At 45.2% G+C, this 14,270-nt stretch overlaps 1 protein-coding gene and 1 non-coding gene across 6 annotated transcripts in view; both read right to left on the bottom strand.

The window, feature by feature from the left end:
- The window catches only part of LOC112817455 (zinc finger protein with KRAB and SCAN domains 1), a 100,838-nt gene that overhangs the window by 52,581 nt on the left and 33,987 nt on the right, over positions 1 to 14,270 (bottom strand). For 2 of the 5 annotated variants that reach the window (XM_073884293.1, XM_073884295.1), the window contains 2 exons: positions 12,497 to 12,664; positions 9,136 to 9,588 (listed from right to left, as the gene is read on the bottom strand). The exons of 1 other annotated variant lie outside the window; for it this stretch is intronic. The gene's annotated coding sequence lies outside the window, so the exon portion shown is untranslated. 2 more of the 5 variants (XM_073884296.1, XM_073884303.1) reach the window with 2 other exon arrangements.
- Positions 2,421 to 2,527, bottom strand: LOC112817600 (U6 spliceosomal RNA). The gene has a single exon (XR_003206432.1). It is a non-coding gene; the product is annotated as a U6 spliceosomal RNA (small nuclear RNA).

Raw genomic sequence — 14,270 nt, 5'->3', positions numbered from 1 at the left:
CACTCAGCCCAGCGAGAGCTGAGTGTCAGCAGGGTGCCAGGCACCAAGCTTCAAGCAGTACACGCATCATCTCATTTCCTCCCACAACGGCCCTAGCAAAGAGGCACACTGCTAGTGCCTTTTTTTTTTTTAAGGTTTTATTTATTTATTTGACAGAGGGAGACAAAGCAAGAGAGGGAACACAAGCAGGGGGAGTGGGAGAGGGAGAAGCAGGCTTCCTGCTGAGCAGGGAGCTCCATCCCAGGACCCTGGGATCCTGACCTGAGCTGAAGGCAGACGCTTAACGACTGAGCCACCCAGGCGCCCCTGCTAGTGCCACTTTACAGATGGCGTGTCGCGACTGACATCAACACTCTCCCTTGGTTCAATGCCGAACTGTCCCATGTCACCGAGTGTGTCCCAAGGAAAAAGTGGGAGTCTCCCTCCCCCACACAGAGCTGCCAAAGTACCCTCATTTCACTTGCGCAATTTTAGGTATTGTGCTATTTCCCAGTTTATCTGAGACCAAGTACGTGGAATAATGGATTATTTTATCTAGCTTGAATGAATCCTGCCTTCATAAAAAAGACAAGTATGGGGGCCGGGCAAACTGGATGAAGGGGGTCAAACGGTAGATTCCCAGGTCTAAGATAAAGAAGCCACAGGAGTACCATGTCCGACGCGGTGACTAGAGTTAATGATACTGTGTTGCATATTTCAAAGTCGCTAAGTGATCTTAAAAATTCTCATCACAAGCAAAAACATTCTGGGCGCCTGGGTGGCTCAGTCGGTTAAGCGTCTGCCTTCGGCTCAGGTCATGATTCCGGAGTCCCGGGATCGAGCCCCACCACATCGGGCTCCCTGCTCGGCGGGGAGTCTGCTTCTCCCTCTGACCCTCCCTGCTCTTGTGCTCTCTCTCTCTCTCCCTCCCTCTCAAATAAGTAAATAAAAATCTTTAATTAAAAAAAAGCAAAAAAAGAATTGTGACTGTGGTGACAGATGTTAACTAGATTTACTGTGGTCATCATTTTGCCCAAATATCATTATGGTGTATACCTGCAACTAATATATTGTTATATGTCAATTATAGCTCAAAAGAAAAGAAAAAAGACAAGCAGCTTAAAGACTCTGGCAGAGAAACTATAATTTGAAGAAATACTAATGGTACAAACACACGTGAAGAAACGACTGGCACAGACAAAGCTTCTATCTACAGAAGGTTTTACTTACCCAGATTAGGAGATAAAAACCAATGTCAATCTAAATCAAACACTATGTCAACCAGTAAGTGACAAAGTAGCTACTTTAGAAAAAAAAGTGCAAGGAAAGACTATTATGGTAACAGTTGTATGCTGGGAAATAGTCTCCATTGTTCTGTAATTTTAACTGCCAAAAACGATACTAAGTATCCTAGAAAAACTTCAGGTTCTGTACATTTGAAAAACTTGTAAATATTTTCTACTGGTTAAAATCTTCCAAATGAAGAATTTTATGGATCTTAAAAATCTGTTTTTTAAAAACATAAAACACCTTTTGATTAGCTTTTTTTAAAGTAGGCTCTATGCCCATCGTGGGGCTTGAACTCACGACCTGCAAGATCATGCCCTACTGACTGAGCCACCCAGGCACCTGACCTTTTGATTATCAGTTTTTAAGAACAGGTGATTTAAAGGTATGGAAAATGGAAATGTACTAGCTGAATTTCAACAACCAAAATTTAGCATGGTGGACAAGACCAATCATGAGTTACTAAGCCGAGCTGACAATGTGTTTCTTCCACCTGAACTGACAAATCTTTGTGAGGTATCTTTTCAATCCAACAGCACCAAATTCAAGCTTTAGAGACGGAGCATCCAATTGCTGTACCATCCAAAGCCAGAAATTTTATTTATCTTTTTTATTTTTTTGAGGGGTTGAGCTTTTTAATATCATAAATCAGTGTCCAGCCTGGCCTCTCACTGCCAGGCCTATTTATCTTTTTAAATTAATTAATTAATTAATTTTGTTTATTTGAGAGAGAGAGAAGAGTGAGCACGAGCTAGGGGGAGAGGCAGAGGGAGAGGGAGAGGGAGAAGCAGGCTCCTCACCGAGCAGGGAGCCAGACATGGGCTCCAACCCAGGACCCTGAGATCATGACCTGAGCAGAAGGCAGATGCTTAACAGAGGGAGCCACAGAGGTGCCCCTAAAGTCATGAGTTTTAAACTAGCAAAGCATTTTTAATTACACGGTTCTCATTTAAAAAGATTATTAGTAATTTTGGGTGGAAAAGGGATCACATGCATTTAAGGACAGAAATTATTTTTCAATAGCACAATTTAATGTATTTTTTATTATACAAAATGCTGGGAAAATAATACATGTATACAATTTTTATAAACAATTTTTACAGATAGGAATGTGTGTCCAAAAAAAGGTTTGGAGATGACTGTTTTTTGGTTTGTTTGGAGCGGAACGCTTCATGAATTTGCATGTCATCCCTGTGCAGAGGCCATGCTAATCTTCTCTGTATCATTCTAATCTTAGTGTATGTGCTGCCGAAGCAAGCACTGGAGATGAATGTTTTAGTGGCAAAGACTATGATTTTAATCTGACATTTATCACAGGATTAGTTTTTCTATCTTACTTTTTTTGTCCTTAAAAAAAATTAAAATCCTTTATTAAAGTAGCAGACTGTGAGAACAAGAAAAGACACTACATCCAAAAAGACTTTCTATATAAACTGAGAGAATGTGGGAATTCAGTCATTTTTTTCAATGATTTTAAGCTGGTAAAGCCCAGTGCAAACCATCCTCCAGCCCTTCCCGCTGATTTCCTTCAGACCCCTTCTGCACCTACCCTCCTTGCTGCAGTGTTTTTCAACTTCAGAGCAGCTTTAGTCAATTCCTTCCAGCTACAATCATTCAATTTCCTAAACATCTCTCCAGATCTACAATATGCAAAGTGTCCTCCTAGACTGAGGGGAGCAAAGATGAGAAGCCTGATTCCCATTTTTACACAAATAACTATAGTACAGAGCAGAATGTGCCAACTGTTCTACGGAGGTTTCAATACCAGTGCTAGAGAAGCCAGAGAAGTAACTGATGTATCAACAAGGCAGCTTCTAGCAAGAGGCACCCTGGAACTTGGGGCATCAGAATAGCCAAGACCTCCCTAGGAGCGCTTCCTCCACCAGCGGTGAGTCGGCAGTCCACGACATCACTCCTTTGGCTCCCTTCTTCCCAACTAGAGGCTAAATAATTCCTATGAACCTTAGTTTCTCTAATTTCATTCTGAAAAGTCAAAAGAAAGACTACCTTTTCCTGCTACGCCTCCCACAATTACTTTCCACCACCCTAATTCAGGCTCCAGATCTCCTGCTTAAACTGGTGACAGGGTTCCAGTCTCCCCAGCTGCAATCTCTCCCCAGTCGAAACGAACAACAAACTGAGGTCAGTGCAGTATTGCCAAAGAATGCTTCTGGTCATTCCCTCCTTCCCCTCAATTAGTGTCAGTGAATCCTTGGTATCTACCAATTTCGTGTTCAAAGAACACACCCTACTCCACTTTTCCAGTCCTATCTCCGAGTAGTGACCCTCCTCCCCAAATTTCAGCCTATCTGACTATTAATGTTCCTGACGCACAGGGTGTGATGTTCCATCTTCACGTCTCTGCTGTGCACGATCTCCCACCATTACAACTTTGTTGGTCAAATTTTTACTTACTTGTCAAGATGTAAAATCTCTTCTGACTCTCCAAATTAAATAAGGTACCTTCCTCTTTTGAACACCCTCAATCTTGCTTTGTTCCTATTTATGCCATGTATATTCTCCTTATATTATTATTTGGACTGCAGTTCCTATCACCCCCCAACTAAAGTCTAAGCCCCTCAAAGACAGAGAGTCTTCTTTGTACTTATCTGTTACAAGACCTGGCAGTTTAAGTCCATTAAATTGAACAGAAGAAATAAGAACTACTCAAAATATCACTGCTCCCCCTGCCACTTCTTATTTCCCTTTAGTGGCAATTAGCGATCAGATATCCTACTAATACTTCAATCACTAAAGCCCAGAATCTCACCTTCCTGGATTCATCTCCTTACATGGATTCAGTCTCCAAGCACCAGGGTGAATGATCTAGTTCCATCAGGTCAGGCTTCCCCTCTTTGCTTCCCTGCCTTCACTCCCCTCCCTGCTACTTCATGTCCTACCTTACTCTGATTATTCTTACAAAAACTCTATAGCCTTCCAAGAGCCACCCTCCAGTACGTAGTCCCAGTTTCCCCTCACGCTTCACTGTCCATCATCGATTTCTGCTCCTCTCGTGCGTGAGCCTGTTCCATCCACAAAATGAGTATCTACTAAATAGGCCTTGGATTCTGATCACCTTCCTTTACTCACATCACAAAGTCTGGGATTTCCTCTCAGTCTTCTCTGCCTTTTCAAATCCTCCGTATCCTTCAGCACTTAGCTAAAATGCCACTCACCGCTCACTGCTGTTCAATTCAAGAACATTCATTCCTAGAGGCCTAACAGTAAGAGCGGATGTTCACTGAGCACTTTCCATGGGCTAGATATTAAGTCTTTCACATAACAATCTTAGCAGGTAGTATCTACAATTACTATCGCACTTTACACAGACAAAACTAAGGTTTACTGATGTTAAATAACACACCCAAGGTCATCCAGCAATTAAATGGTAGAGCCAGGATTTGAAATTCCATCTGTGGGACCCCTCAGTTCAAGCTCTAACCATCATTCCGTCCCAACACGTGGGGTAAGGAAGAGCTTCTGTGTACACACAGATTCTTTTTAAGAGGGGGGGCCTATGAGGATGACCACCCAGGCGTGGGCCTCATCTGCCATCTGCAGTTTTCACCAGAGAGTGGTGTGGCTAAAGAGACACAGCAGGAGATGCAAGTAGGAATCACCTCAAATCTAACGGGGGGGGGGGAACCATCCAACAGGATAACTGAGCAGGACGGGTGCGGAAACTAGCCTAGCATGAGATCTCTATTTTTATGAAAATTTTATCCTGTCTCGGCGATACAAAGGAGGATAGAGGAAAGGAATTTTTTTCTTTTTTAAGATTTTTATTTATTTGACAGAGAGAGAGACAGCGAGAGAGAGAACACAAGCAGGGGGAGTGGGAGAGGGAGAAGCAGGCTCCCCGCCGAGCAGGGAGCCCGATGTGGGACTTGATCCCAGGACCCTGGGATCAGGGCCTGCGCCAAAGGCAGACGCTTAACGACGGAGCCACCCAGGTGCCCCGAGGAAAGGAATCTTGATTTGTGTCCCACCTAGGCCAGAGTTTTAAAGAGTGGGTTACTTTTTGGGGCAGCTGGCTGACTCAGTCGGTGGAGCATGCAACTCTTGATATCAGGGTTGTGAATTCAAGCCCCACGATGGGCACAGAGCTTGCTTGATTTAAAAAAAAAAAAAAAAAGAGTGGGATACTTCTCGAGTCAATGGAACTCAATAGGAAGAGACTGAAGAGGAAGTGAGACCCAAAGGGACAGAGATGAGGGCACGGGCACATTCCCCTCTTCCCCCAGTTGTGACAGGTCCTCTCCCCCATGCCTCAACATTTCTGCTCCTACCCTGAGAAAGAGAAGAGTCACAACAGCAGTGGAAGGGCTGGATTTTACTTTAGGTTTCTCAAATGATCTCAGCAAACAATCTTTTCTCCTCTCACAAAACTTCTGGCCAAATGCTCTCTGCCAAGCATCTGCCATGGAAGTTCTTACCTTTCTCTGTAATTTTTCTTTTTCTTTTTTTTTAAAGATTTTTTATTTATTTATTTGAGAGAGAGAATGAGATAGAGAGCATGAGAGGGGAGAGGGTCAGAGGGAGAAGCGGGCTCCCTGCCGCCGGACTGGATTCCAGGACTCCAGGATCATGACCTGAGCCGAAGGCAGCCGCCCAACCAACTGAGCCACCCAGGCGCCCTCTCTGTAATTTTTCAAAGCTTCCTCCTCCACTGGACCACTGCTAAGGGTATGCTTGTTTCCTTTTTCTTTTTTTAAAGGAAGCTCTACTCTACGCCCAAAGTGGGGCTCGAACCTACCAACCTGAGAACAAGAGTCATCCGCTCCACCAACTGAGCCAGCCAGGAGCCCTAGGGTAGGCTTCTTTGTATCTCTTAGACCACTTAGTACGATTCCTTGCAAACATTAGTTTTTAAGAAGTAATTGATTGAGGGCGCCTGGGTGGCCCAGTTGGTTAAATGACTGCCTTCGGCTCAGGTCATGATCCAGGAGTCCCTGGATCGAGTCCTGCATCGGGCTCCCTGCTCGGCGGAGAGTCGGCTTCTCCCTCTGACCCTCCCCCCTCTCATGTGCGCTCTCTCTCTCTCTCATTCTCTGTTTCAAATAAATAAATAAATAAATAAATAATCTTTAAAAAAAAAGAAGTAATTGATTGAACTTACCATGTTACTATTCTTGTGCCCACTCATACAGCACTCAATACTGCCCTCAAATCAGCCCCAGGGGCTATCTGAAAGAGTTTCAATAAGCTGTACCACCACTCACCAGCCGATAATTTTAGGCAGATTAATTTCTCTCTCTGAATTTGTGCAATGGGGACAAAAATTGTTATTTTCCTCCCAGAGTTGAGGATTTCATGAATTAATGTATATAAAGCACTTAAAATAGTGTCCGGCATTTAAGTAGGCACTAGAGAGGTGCTTTAATTTTTTTTCAATAAACAGTAAGAGAGGGAGCCTGGGTGGCTCAGTTGGTTAAGCAACTGCTTTCGGCCCAGGTCATGATCCTGGAGTCCTGGGATCGAGTCCCACATCAGGCTCCCTGCTCGGCGGGGAGTCTGCTTCTCCCTCTGACCCTCTTCCCTCTCGTGCTCTCTATCTCTCATTCTCTCTCTCTCAAATAAATAAATAAAATCTTTAAAAAAAATAAATAAACAGTAAGAGATTAGACTGTGCTCTACAATTTTCAGCCCGCTTAAAAGACTAAGCAACAGGAGAATTCCCGTAATACTGAGAGCAGTACAACTTGGAATACCTACATTCTAGTCTCCCACAAATAAGTTACATATCCCCAAGTGAGTTATTTAACCTCTCTGGCACTTAGTATCCTTATCTAAGGATAAGGGGGAGGGGAGCAGAAAACTACCTCTGGGGTCCTCTGTGCTGAAAAACATTCTGACACCCTATCTGATTTAGATAAGATTACCCCCAGCAACTGGTTCTCACAGAGGATAAATATCAACGGTTTTCTTACAAAAAGGGCTTGGAGTTACAAGCTCAGTTTATTCCGAAGGCTATTTTCTAAACAGGCCAGTACCTTTTCCAGGGCATAGTCTTGAAAGTTTAAACAAACTGCACCACCCCTCCCGATTTTTTAACAGAGGTTTAAAAAAAATTTAAGATTTATTTGAGAGAGAGAATGCGAGAAAGCACAAGCAGGGGGAGCAGCAGAGCGAGAGGGAGAAGCAGGCGCCCCACTGAGCAGGGAGCCTGACACAAGGACCCTGGGATCATGACCTGAGCCAAAGGCAGACACTTAACCGACTGAGCCACCCAGGCGCCCCCAGTTTTTTTTTTTTAAATACGAAAAACCTCCCTTTAAAAGACACCTACCTACACAAAGAATACTGAGACTATCTGAGAACGAAAAGGGAAAATTTAACATAACCACTCACCTGTATTTAGATGCAATACAAAGTTAGAAAAAAAAATTAAATGTTTAGATCAAGTAGAGAATCAGTAAAAGATTATGTCTATTAAGTAGCTAGTTTCCCTGTTTATACTTTAACACCGATGAAAACTGCCTGAAATAACTAAGAGGCATCTTGCACAGTAATTCAGAGACAACACAAACTTGGAGATACATTCTGGGGCAAATTATCATTATGGGTCACTATGTAATGTAAGCTATTTCTCCACATTTGGCCAGCACATATACTAACAGTACCTCGTTGATCTGGTTACAATGAATTCTCCACAATTCCATTCACCAAGTATTTACTGACCACCTCCAATCCGCCTAGCACTGGCCTGTACAATAAATGCTTTCTTTGGTCCCAGGCCATGTAACAGCCACACTCTATAATGAAAAGTATCTTATTGTGCCCTGGAGGCACTGCAGGAAAGGGACGGGAGGGGCGCCGTGTCAGGCTAAACTGTAGCTGAATTCTTCAATTACACTGACCAAATCAAATAATTTCAAAGTTGGAAGGGCCTTTTGAGAAAATCGAGTTCATTTTATTTAAAGAGGAGAAAACTGAGAGCTGGAGAAGAGGCCTGTATCACCCAAGGTCACTCAAGCAATCAAGTCTCCTAAGCGCTGGTGCAATTTCCACAAACTCCCTTCACTCTTCACCCACTCCAAGACAAGCAGATTAATTACCCAGAACTGGAAAAAAAAAAAAAATCCACCCAGTCTTCCGGATAGATCATTCCTAAAGGTTTTCAAAATATTCCGCAAGGCGGAACTAGAGAGTGGGATGTATAAAATCCGAATCAAGTCTTTATCCCCTCCAAGCTTCAAATACTCTTTAATCACCGCTTGGGGGTGGGAGGTGGGGTGAGAAGCAGGTGATTTGGAAACACGTAAGCGGCACCTCGAAATGTGTCCATTGCTCGGCCTTCCGCGTTTTTCACCTCGAGGTCCTGAAGGACCTCGAAAAAAACCAAAAACCCTCTCACTGGAATCAAAGCAAATGGCGACGAAAGGAAGGCAGTCAAATCAGACAGGGGTCGGCTCGCTCGCGAACCCGGATCTCAGAAACGTCAAACGACGATGACGACACTGCGGGCGCGGGGCCCGGCTTCTCCCCAGGTCTCCGTGCACCCCCGGCCACTAGACCCTCGCCCCCTCCCCGCCTGAACCCGGGGGCCGGCGCTTCCAACCGCCCGGCCTGGGGACGAACAGGGGCTTGGGCTCTGTCCACACTCTGCCCGGGCCGCCTGGAGGGGACCCCGGGGCCGCGGCTGCAGAGCCCACCCTCACGCACACACCCGGCGGCGGGGCCCGCCCTCCCCAGAGGCCGGCCCCAAGTCTCACCGTGAGCCCCGGGAGCGGCCTGGGGGCGCTGGGCGAGAAAAGGGAGCTGACTCTGGGGCTCAGGCCGGCAGAAGTGCGCTGCACACGGACCTAGGCCCTCCCGACGCCTCGACACAGACACAATGAGTCACAAAGGCCGGAAGTGTGTCAGCACCTCGCCTTCCGGGACTGCGCTCCGCTTCCGGGTTCTCTCTAGGAGCGCAGGAGGATTTTGCATCTCGGTTCCCGAGTCGCTGGACCGCGTTCCTGCCCTTGGGTGCTCCGCTCAAGCCTCCAGCCGCGAGGATCCCCCCCGCGCGGCTCCTGCGCCCGGAGTCAGCGCGGGGGACGGACGGGAGGCGGGGTTCAGCTGACCGGCTCCCGCATCAGTCCATATGATAATTCGATTTCTGCTGTCCTTTCCATCCAGTAATTATAGTTATTGTCAAGCAATAATAATTCTTAGTAATTGCTTGTCTGTGGCAGAGCAACTGAAACCAGGCTGTGTCAACAGAGAAAGATAAAAATGAATCCAGGGGTGGCTGGTTTCACAAAACTGCCGTGGTAGCTTCTCTCTGGCCCTGGAGCTGTCGGCCAATTGAGTGCGTGGTGTTTTCCAATATTTGGCCTGTGGACAAAGGACATATTTCCACAACCAACGTAGCTATAAGAGCCTGTGTTTTGCCCGTGTGGCATATGCTATTATAGCCCTCTGAAAACTTTTGCCCTCAGGGTGCTTTCACAACCTTCACCTCTGGCTTCCACTTCCACCTGACAAAGTCAACCTTGCTTCACTTTCTGTGCAAGGGTGACCCGGCTTTAATGGTTGTAACTTTGCTCTATGTTCCAAGTCAAGTTCACGAAAGAGACAACTTAGTAGTGGGTGCATGACTGCTATTGCTTGGGAGAGATTACTCTAAAAAAAATAGTTGAAAACTAAAAAACAAATACAGTATCATTAAATGAAAATTGCAAAGTGGCGGCCACCTGGGTGGCTCAGTTGGTTGGGCGACTGCCTTCGGCTCAGATCATGATCCTGGAGTCCCGGGATCGAGTCCCGCATCCGGCTGCTCCGCGCGGCGGCGGGGAGTCTGCCTCTCCCCCTGACCCTCCCCCCGCCTCATGTGCTCTCCATCTCATTCTCTCTCTCAAATAAATAAATAAAATCTTTTAAAAAATTTAAAAAAAAAATAAAGAAAATTGCAAAGTGGAGAAACATAATCAGTCCTAATCCCTACCCCCTGACCAGTCTGTTTTGGCTTTCACTCATCCCTTTCCTCCCTGCTTTCATATATATGTCAAATCTTTATTATTATTATTTTTTAAAGATTTTATTTATTTGACACAGAGATAGCACAAGCAGGGGGAGCTGTAGGCAGAGGGAGAGGAAGAAGCAGGCTCCCCGCGGAGCAGGGAGCTCAACATGACACGGGGCTGGATCCCAGAACCCCGGGATCATGACCTGAGCCGAAGGCAGACACTTAACCGACTGAGCCACCCAGGTGCCCCATATCTTTTTTATTTATCATTTGAAACATAGTTCAAAACTACAGTTGTATTGGAAAGATGGCTGGTATGCCTTAAGTAGGTGCCACATTCGTGTTGTGTGACCACTTTTCAGACCAGAGCGGAATGGGTCGGGTTTGGGCATCTGACGGAAAAACAGCTTACATATATCCTGACTGGTGGAACTATGGAGGTGGCCTGGCCTGAGAGCTCTAATGGAACAGCAGGGAACTAAACCATTAGATTCCCTTTCCTGGGGAGTTTCAGTGGGAGATACACATGTAAACAATCAAAAAGCAGGGCAAGGGGAGCCTGGCTGGCTCCGTGGGGAGAGCACGCCACTCTTGATCTCAGGGTCATGCGTTTGAGCCGCACGTTGGGTGTACAGATTACTAAAAAAAAATAAACAACAACAAAAAAATGCTGTGAGTGTAGCACACTGTTCACCTTAAAAAAAAAAAAACAGGGCAAGCAGAAATCAGTAATTGGAAGCCATTAGGTGATAGAAGCATGAAAAGTCATGAGTAAACAGAGGTTTGAGGAGAGAGAGAAACTGAACTTTGGAAACAAAGGCAATGAGGGGCTTGGTCACCACATGGCAGAGCTCACAGACGGGAGCCAGCTAGTAGTGAGGGCCCATAGCAGAATAAGGTGATAACCTGAGTCACCTTCAGACCCCGAATAACGTTCTGTGATGTCAGTGCATCCTGTGGCCCTATCTCCCCACGCGTCCTTACATTCAATAAATCCCTTGTCAACAAAAGAGCCTAACTTTGTTTCTTGCCACCTGGAAAAGCCCAATCTGATTGATGTGACATCATGTGCACTGTTTGTTTTTTTTTTTTAATCTTTTTTCTTGGTCAACTATCCAATGTGGAAGCGGAGGTCGATAAGCTGGAGTGGACGACTGGAATATGAAATCAAGACTAATCATCCTGATGCAGCAAGCAAGAAAAATCCAGTTACGCTCTTAAAGGAATTGTCGGAAATAAAGTCTCGGTATCAAACTTTGCATGCCTGCTTTAAACCAATTGCTGCAGAGCAGAAAGAGACTAAGAACTGCATTTGTGCTACTGTCAATAAGACGGTGAGCATGATACAGGAACGACAAAAGCAAACAGACCTGGAGCTGTCACCACTGACTAAAGAAGAGAAAACTGCAGCAGAGCAATTACAATCTTTCATGTCAGGGGTGCCTGGGCTCAGTCAGTTAAGCGTCTGCCTTCAGCTCAGGTCATGATCCCAGGGTCCTGGGATCCAGTCCTGCATTAGGCTCCCTGCTCAGGAGGGAGTCTGCTTCTCCCTCTGACCCTCCCCCCTCTCATGCTATCTCTCATTCTCTCTCTCTCAAATAAATAAATAAAATCTTTAAAAAAAAAGGATATTCATGTATAATCAGTCAGTCAGAGGTGAATGAGCATGCTTTGGAAATTAAAGGATAGAAAAAATATTTGTATTACATTACATATATGTGTATAATTTTATATTTGAAAATTTTGATTACAGGTAATGGTCACATTATTGATGAGACTGCTAATCTGTGACCTATAGTCCTCCACAAAAGCTAACCTTAGTAATAATTAATTGGCTTTTCTGTGATAAAAAAATAAAATATTTTTTATCAAGTAATCTCCATGCCCAACGTGGGGCTTGAACTCACAACCACAAGATCAAGAGTCACACACTCTACCGACTGAGCCAGCCAGGCACTCCTCATGTGTGCTATTTAAAAACACTTAAGGGCGCCTAGGTGGCTCAGTCGTTAGGCATCTGCCTTCGGCTCAGGTCATGGTCCCAGGGTCCTGGGATCCAGTCCCACATCGGGCTCCTTGCTCCGCGGGGAGCCTGCTTCTCCCTCTCCCACTCCCCCTGCTTGTGTTCCTGCTCTCGCTGTGTCTCTCTCTGTCAAATAAATAAATAAAATCTTAAAAAAAACCACTTAATATCATATCATTAACATTCAATTTTGCTTCACAGAATGGATAATTGTCATTTTAATAGCTATGTAGTATTCTATCGAGCAGCTGTACCATTAATTGTTTCAGAATTCCTCTATTTCCAGGGGCTGCTCCAGGGTCTCAAGCCTGCTCTGAGATCAGCGGTGTTGCCACTTTTCCTTCTGCCCCGAAGTGCCACTGCCTGCCACTGTGTTGTCTGGGCTCCCTGGCTTGAAATAGCCTCTTCTTCAGCTTCCAGACCTATGAAAAAAGTCCATGACACAGAAAATCGTTGTGCACAATAAATTTAATCCCTCAGTTTCTGAATAAATGAGGGAGATTCTAACTGTGCAGACTGGAATCAACTCAAGGTGAATATTTAACATTTTCAGCCATCTCAGCCATCAGGAATTTATCCCGGGCCAGCTCTCCAGTGCTTATCCCCACATGAAGTCCTCTGCTTTGTCTAGAACCTTCCTCACATCCCCTTTCTTCTAGGATCCTAATAATCTCTTGGAGTTTTTATTCCATTGAGCGTTGACTACTCTTTATGTATGTCCAATCCGCCCCACCCCCACCCACCTCCAAATGCCCACAGGTGCTTCTGATAAACGCTACTCAAATATTGGTTTGGGCTGTGGGAATGCAGATTTCACTGAGAGAAACCTTCCAGAAGCACCACCTGTCATGTCAGGTGTGTGTGAAGAGGGGCAGGGTGGAGACAGTTTGGTGAATAAGACAAAAACCTTCCTCTTTCCCCAAAGATACGGAAAACATTTTCCAGAAACTGCACAGAATTGAGACATAAAGGATGCAAAGGAGATTGGGCTGTCTTGGGTCTTGTGTCCTCTTTTTTTTTTTTTTTAAAGATTTTATTTATTCATTTGACAGAGGGAGACACAGTGAGAGAGGGAACACAAGCAGGGGGAGTGGGAGAGGGAGAAGCAGACTCACCGCCGAGCAGGGAGCCCGATGCGGGACTCGATCCTGGGACTCCAGGATCATGACCTGAGCCGAAGGCAGTCGCTTCACCAACTGAGCCACCCAGGCGCCCTGATTGATTGATTTTTAGAGAGCAAGCAAAAGAAAGAGTGAGAGAGAAAGAGAGCTCGAGCAGAGGGAGGAGCAGAGGGAGAGAGAGAATCTCAAGCCGACTCCCCGCTGAGAGGGGAGCCCAACATGGGGCTTGATCACATCATCCTGATGTGGCTCAACTGATTGAGCCACCCAGCTGCCCCATGTTTGGGGCTTTTTAATGACCTCTCTCTCTAAGCTTTCAGTTTTTTCATCTGTAAAACGATGATAGTTAATAACTGATAATTATAATATTTGATAATTATTGATAATAACTGGTAGCTGATAATGGTGACACTAACCTCACAACGTCTCTCTGGGAATTAAATGAATGTGTAAAAAGTGCATAGCAAAGCACTTGGCACACAGTGAACACTCAGTGCACGTTACTTATCACAACTATTGTTATTTTTATCATAATCTTGACTAGAAGAAATAATGGCACTGACGTCAGGATGGGGGAAAAGAGACAATAACAAAAGAAGATACTTTGGTGGTGGCACTACGGGAAAAGCAAAACATCTTTGCACATGATCATTAAAGACATCTCCGATTATCTCCTAAGGATAGATTCTGAGAAATGAGATTGCTGGCCCCACAAATAGTCAGAGGGTCTACATGAAATCGTGCTGGTGACCCCAAGGTTCTCCACCTATTGGCGAACAAGCTCTGCTAATGAGATCAGGTGACATGCACACAAGAGTTTCGAAAGAACTCAAAGTATCACTAAATGCAATGACTTACTATCACAAAGAAATACTGTACTTTAGGCCTGGCGGGGTGCCTCAAACAA

The sequence above is a fragment of the Callorhinus ursinus genome, unplaced genomic scaffold (assembly GCF_003265705.2).
Source record: "Callorhinus ursinus isolate GAN/ISIS: 27379988/994484 unplaced genomic scaffold, GSC_fseal_2.0 scaffold55, whole genome shotgun sequence".
Taxonomy (NCBI): domain Eukaryota; kingdom Metazoa; phylum Chordata; class Mammalia; order Carnivora; family Otariidae; genus Callorhinus; species Callorhinus ursinus.
This window is presented reverse-complemented; position numbering and strand designations above follow the sequence as displayed.